The sequence below is a fragment of the Trachypithecus francoisi genome, unplaced genomic scaffold (assembly GCF_009764315.1).
Source record: "Trachypithecus francoisi isolate TF-2019V2 unplaced genomic scaffold, Tfra_2.0 Lachesis_group0, whole genome shotgun sequence".
Classification (NCBI taxonomy): Eukaryota; Metazoa; Chordata; class Mammalia; order Primates; family Cercopithecidae; genus Trachypithecus; species Trachypithecus francoisi.
This window is the reverse complement of record NW_022681453.1, coordinates 76,473,053-76,480,042: the sequence shown is the minus strand read 5'-3', so window position 1 is coordinate 76,480,042 and position 6,990 is coordinate 76,473,053.

Sequence of the window (6,990 nt, the reverse complement as noted above, 5' to 3'; positions counted from 1 at the left end):
GCCCAAACTTTACCATTATGCAATATACCCCATATATACGCAATGTAACAAACCTGTACATGTACCCCCTCAATCTGAAATAAAAGTAATTTTTTTTAAGATGCGAAGTTCTGATGTGTATCCACTGGAGGTCTTGTGGGCACCACTGTTTTAAGAAGGTCCGAGGTCTAGAAACCATATCCTGCATGCACCTGAAATCAGTATAGCGTAGCCTGGAGAGGAGCAATTTTCATGTGAAAAAAGAAGCAGACTTTTTTTCTGCTCTGGAGAACCAAACTACAGTAAGATTTATACGGTAATGATTATTATTATAATGAGGACTTTCCCAAAATAGGTTACTTTTCAACAGTTAAAGGAACCTTCCTGAAGAGTAGTAGAGAATAGTAATAAATTATCACTGAAGTTTTTAGGAAGAGATTATGTCATCAGGATATTTTAGAAGATATTCCTTCATTAGTGTAGAAGTTGGACTGATTTCTAAAGTTCCTTTCTATTTTTAGATTCTCTTCTGCACAGTTATGACCTACACATAATGCACTGAATCTGTTCCCTTGATAGTTTCTGCATAGCCTTTGGTTGTGCCATAAGTGTGGCCTGCAGTGAATGACCTGGTCTAACTCTGTCATTGGTCCTAGGACTGAACTATCCAGGAATGTGCCTAATCCTGAGGGAAAGCAGCAACATGGCAGTTGGTTATAGAGAGAAAGATGGCTTAGACTCAAGATCTCAAATCCTTGTTCCAGCTGCATCTTGCTGCCGTAGGTTTTCAAGATCCGCATAGAGGGGGGATAGCTTAACAGAATTACTCTATAACTCTAAGGCATTTTTTGCCTCTGAAGTCTCATGTGGAAGCCTTGTCAGTTGTAAGCTGGACTAGACTTGGTAGATCTGCAGAGAATCTTTTTGCTTTTCTGTATAGACCCAATAGGCTTGATTAAATAGGCCATATCCTCCTTGGCTCCTTTTTCCTTTACCTGATTTCCTGATTTTTCCCATGAACGCCTGCCTTTCCTGTGGGGAGAAGAGGCAGAGAAAGTCAAGCTCAATAAAGTGCAATTTTTTTTCTCTGAAACCTAGAGCAGAGTTTCTTAAACTTCCTTTTAAAGGAAAAAAAAAATGTCATAAATGTCAGCATGGACTTTTTTCTACTTTACTGTTATTTAAATACATACAAACATAATAAAGTATAAACTGCTTATACTTTTTAGAGGAAAACCAAAACATTTACAAATTAAAATACAAAGCTTTACAACCAATAAGCGTCTATGTCAAATATGAATGTAATGAGAAGGTGATATTTTGCTCAAATAGAATCATAACAGACCCCCAACAATCCTGCAGAACTTCTGCTCTCACTTGCTGTTTTAGTTGCTTCAAGTACCACCCTGTGGCTGTCAAGATGACTGAAACTTGCTGACTTTGCAAATCATGCATTTAATCCTGCTGGGGATTTATCAACCCATATTCCTAACAATCCCATATGGATGTGGTGGGGGTCAAGCTACTAACTCCCATTGGCCTTAGTGCCCTGGAAAGATTTTTAAAATAATCAACTTTATGTGTTCCCTGAAGTTCTGAAAGAACTCACTAGTAAAATTGCCTAGGCTGGGCACTTTTTTGAGATACTTTATTTTTCCCTCTCACAACATTCTCTCTCTTCCTTTTCCTCTTCTTGGTTCACTCTTGATCATTTGTTTTGCTTAAAAAAGCCATTCATACAGATTTTTGAATTTATTTGCATAGGAATTTATTATTTATTCTCATAATCCTTTGAATTTCCCATTGGTGTAGTTCTGTTTTTCTCATTCTTTATTTTGTGTCTGAAAGTTTTTTCTCTTGTTTTGTAAAAGTATAGGTTCTAACAAGCTATTTCTAGTTATTTTTTCCATTTTTATTGTGGTAACATGCACAGCATAAAATTTCCTGTCTTAACCATTTTAAGTGTACAATTCAGTAGTTGTTAAGCACATTTGTATATTTATAGTATGCAACCATCACCACTATCTACCTCCAGAACCCTTTTCATGTTGCAAAACTGAAACTCTATACCCATTAAGCACTAACTCCCCATTCCTCCCTCCCCTCAGTCTATGGCAGCCAACATCCCACTTCCTGTCTTTATGATTTTGGCTATTCTAAATACCTCATTTATAAGTGGAATCATACAGTATTTGTCCTTTTGTGACTGACTTATTTTACATAGCATGATGTCCTCAAGGTTCATCAGTGTTGTAGTATGTCAGAATTTCTTTGCTTTTTAAGACAGAATAACGTTTCATTTTATGTATATGCCACATTTCTTTATCCGTTCATCCATCAGTGGACACCTGAGTTGCTTACAGCAATTTAGCTTTTGTGAATAATGATGCTATGAACGTAAGCGTACAAATAATCTCTTAGAGACCTTGCTTTCAGTTCTTTTGAGTGTATATACATGAAAAGTGGGAAAAGGACTTGAATAGGCTGTTCTCCAAAGAAGATATACAAATGACCAACGAGCACATGGAAAGATGATCAGCATCACTAATTATTAGGGAAAGGCAAATCAAATCTACAGTGAGATATCACATCATACCCATTACAATGGCCACTAAAAAAACACACGCACACAACAGAAAACAGCAAGTGTTAGTATGTGGGGAACTTGGAACCCTTGTATACTGTTGGTGGGAATGCTAGTGGGTGTAGCTGATATATACACACATGCACACACACACACACACCCACCCCTGGATGTGGAATTATTGGATTATATGGTAATTCTTTGTAAATTAAAGGGCACATTTTTAATTTTTTGAGGATCTGGCGTACTGTTTTCCTTAGAAACTCTACCATTTTCCATTCCCACCAACAGTATACAAGGGTTCCAAGTTCCTCATATACTCACCAACACTTGTTGTTTTATATTTTTGTTTTTGTTTTTTTAGTGGCCATTGTAATGGGTATGATGATGTAGACTTGATTTCCCTTGCGCTAATAATTAGTAATGTTGAGCATCTTTTTATGTGCTTGTTGGTCATTTGTATATCTTCTTTGGAGAAATGTCTATTCAAATCCTTTGCTCACTTTTGAATCTGGTTGTTTGTTTTGTTGCCATTGTTGAGTTTTAGGAGTTCTCTATATATCTTGATATTAATCCCCTATCAGATATATTATTTGCAAATATTTTTCCTAATCTGTCTTGCCTTTTTACTCTGTTGATAATAGGTTTTGATGTACAAAATTTTAAATTTTAATGAAGTCCAAATTGTCTATTTTTTCTTCCATTGCCTGTGCCTTCGGTGTCACTGCCAAATCAAATGTTGTGAAAATTTTTCCCTGTGTTTTCTATTGAGTTTTATAGTTTTAGGTCTCATACTTAGGTCTTGGATACATTTTGAGTTTATGTGAGTTTATTTTTGTATATGGTGTTAGGTAAGGGTCCAGCTTCATTCTTTGGCATGTGGCCATCCAATTTTCTCAACACTATTTGTTGAAAAGACTGTCTGTTCCTCCATTAATTGGTCTTGTTATCCTTGTCAATAATCATTTGACTACATATGTGAGGGTTTATTTCTGGAATCTTTGTTCTATTCCATTGGTTTGTATGTCTGTCTTTATGACAGTACTATACTCTTTTGATTACTATAGCTTTGTAGTCAATTTTGAAATCTAGAAGTGTAAGTCCTTGGCTTTATTCTTCATTTTCAAGATTGTTTTGGCTATGCAGGGTCTCTTGATATTCTGTATGAATTTTGCAATGGGTTCTTCTATTTCTGCAAAAAAAAAAAAAAAGTATTAAGATTTTGATATGGATTGCATTAAATCTGTAGATCATTTTAGTATTGACAGCTTAATAAAATTGTCATCCAATTTATGTACATCTTTTCATTTATTTATGTCTTTAATTTTCAGAAATGTTTTGTAGCCTTTGTTGTGCGGGTCTTTTACCTCAATGATTAAGTTAATTTCCAAGTGATCTATTCTGTTCTTCTTGTTTTTGTTTTTGTTTTGAGACGGAGTCTCAATCTGTCGCCCAGGCTGGAGTGCAGTGGCATGATCTTGGCTCACTGCAACCTTCACCTCCCGAGTTCAAGAAATTCTCCTGCCTCAGCCTCCCGAGTAACTAGGATTATAGGCATGCACCACCGTGCCCAGCTAATTTTTAGTAGAGATGGGGTTTCACCATGTTGGCCAGGCTGATTTTGAACTCCTGACCTGAAGTGATCCACCCACCTTAGCTTCCCCAAGTGCCGGGTTGACAGGCATGAGCCACTGCACTCAGCCGAGTAATTTATACTTTTTGCTGCTATTGCAAATGGAATTGTTTTCTTAGTTTGCTGTTTGGATTGTTCATTGTTAGTATGTAGAAATGCAACAGATTTTTTGTGTTGACTTTGTATCCTGATACTTTGCTGAATTCATTTATTAGTTCTAGTGGTGGTTTTGTGGAATCTTTAGGGTTTTCTACACATAAGATCATGTCATCTGCAGAGATAATCTTACTTCTTTCTACTCAATTTGGATGCCTTGCATTTTTTTTTCTGCCTAATTGCTCTAGCTAAGACTTCCAGTGCCATGTTTCATAGAAGTGGCGAAAGTGAGGATGCTTGCCTTGTTCCTGATTATAGAGGAAAAACTTTCAGTCTTTCACCATTGCTTATGATATTTGGTGTGTGTTTTTTATGTATGGATTGTATGTATTGTTTGTTGTGTATATGGATTGGATGTTGTAGTTTTTGTCTACTTTTCTAAGGGTTTTTATCATGAAAGAGTATCAAATGCTTTTTCTGCATGAATTGAAATAATCACATGGTTTTTTTTCATCCTGTTAATGTTACGTATTGCATTGATCATTCCAGGAATAAATCCCATTTGGTCATGGTGTATAATCTTTTTAATATGCACTGAATTCAGCTTGCTACTATTTTGTTGAGAAGTGTGTGTGTGTGCGTGCGTGCATGCGTGCACCTGTGCACATGCAGTTACTCTAATAAAAGTAAATGTTTTGGAGCATAGGCATAGTGTGTTTTCTGATTCAGAGATGCTGTTTTGTTCTAGTAGGACTTTAATTTATAGCAATTTTTTCATTCTTACCTTCATCACAAGTTTCCAGAGGATGCTACCTTGGTCCAGATCTCACTCCTTTCCCCAGCAATCTGCCTTTCCCAACACTGGCAGCTTTGATCCTCTGTACTGTGAAGTCCCTTCTTTTCAACTCCCCAGAAGTCAGTATTATTAATTAACCAGGTCTCAGGCATGTTCTGAGTTTATCTACACTTGCTCTCTGTGGATGGTGAGTATTTTTACACGTTCGTAAGAGATATTGGCCTCTAGTTTTGTTCATAAGAGATATTGGTCTGTAGTTTTGTTTTCTTGTAATTTATTTGTCTGCTTTAGTATCATGGTAATTCTGGCCTCTTCGAATTAGTTAGGGAGTGTTCTCTCCTCTTCAAGTTTTTGAAAACGTTTGAGAAGGATTGGTGTTAGTTCTTTAAATGTTTGTAAAACTCACCAATGAAACTCTCCAGTCCATAGCTTTTCTATGTTGAGTGGTTTTTTATTACTGATTCAATCTCCTTGCTAAGTCTACTCAGGTTTTCTATTTCTTTGTGACTTGGTTTGGTAGGTTTTATGTTTCTAGGTATTTGTCCATTTCATGTATGTTATCCAATTTGTTGGTGTACAGTTGCTGATAGTACTCTCTTATAATTCTTTTTATTTCTGTAGAATCAGTAGTAATGGCCCACTTTCATTTGTATATTTTAGTAATCGGAGGCTTCTCTCTTTTTTTCCTAGTCCATCTACCTAAAGGTTTGTCAATTTTGTTGATCTTTTCAAAGAAACAACTTTTGTTTTTCTGGATTATTTTCATATTTTCTATTTCATTCATCTCTGTTCAACTCCTTACTTCTGCTAGTATTGGGTGATTTTGTTCTTTTTCTAATTCCTGAAGTTGTAAAGTTAGGTTGTTCATTTCAAATCTTGTTTTTTTTTTTTGTTTGTTTGTTTGTTTTTTAATGTTTCTGTAGCTATAAATGTTCTCCTTAGCACTGCTTTTATTGTATCTCATAAGTTTGGTATGTATTTCCATTATCATTCATTTCTAAATATTTTTAAATTCCTTTGTGATTTCTTCTTTGGTTATTTAAGAGTGTTGTCTAATTTCCTCAAATTTGTGAATTTTTCAGTTTTCCTTCTGTTATTGATTTATAATGTTATTCCGTTATGGTCAAAGAAGATACTTTGTATGACATCTATCTTTTAAAATCGACTGAGACATAATTTGTGACCTATGTATGTTCTATCCTGGAAAATGCCCCATGTGTACTTCAAAAGAATTTGTATTCTCTTGTTGATATATAGAGTGTTCTGTACACGTCTGTTAGATCTAGGTAATTTATTGTGTTGTTCAAGCCCTCTATTTCCTTACTTACCTTCTGTCTAGTTATTCTATCCATTATTGAGAGTGGGATATTGAATTCTGCAAATATTGTTGTAGATATTTCTGTTTCTCCTTTCAATTCTGTCCATTTTTGCTGTATATTCTTTGATGATCTGTTATTAGATATGTAAATGTTTATAGTTATATCTTGTTGCTATATTGAACCATTTATTAATATATAATATCCTTCTTTGTCTCTCATAATCATTTTTGATTTGAACTTTATGTCATCTGATATTAATATAGCCACCATTGCTCTCTTTTGGTTATTATTTGCATAGAATACTCTTTTTCATTCTTTCACTTTTAACCTATTTATGCCTTTAGAACTAAAGTAAGTCTCTTGAAGGAAGCAGATAGTTGGATTGTGGTTTTTTTAAAAATTCATTCTGCCTATGTATGTCTTTTGCCTATGTCTCTCCTGTTTAACCTATTACATTTAAAGTAATTGCTGATAAAGAGGGACTTACTTTTATCATTTTGCTATTTGTTTTATATATGTCTTAAAGCTGTTTTCCTCTCATTTTTTGCATTAATGTTTCTTTTGTGTTTTATTTTATTGTAGT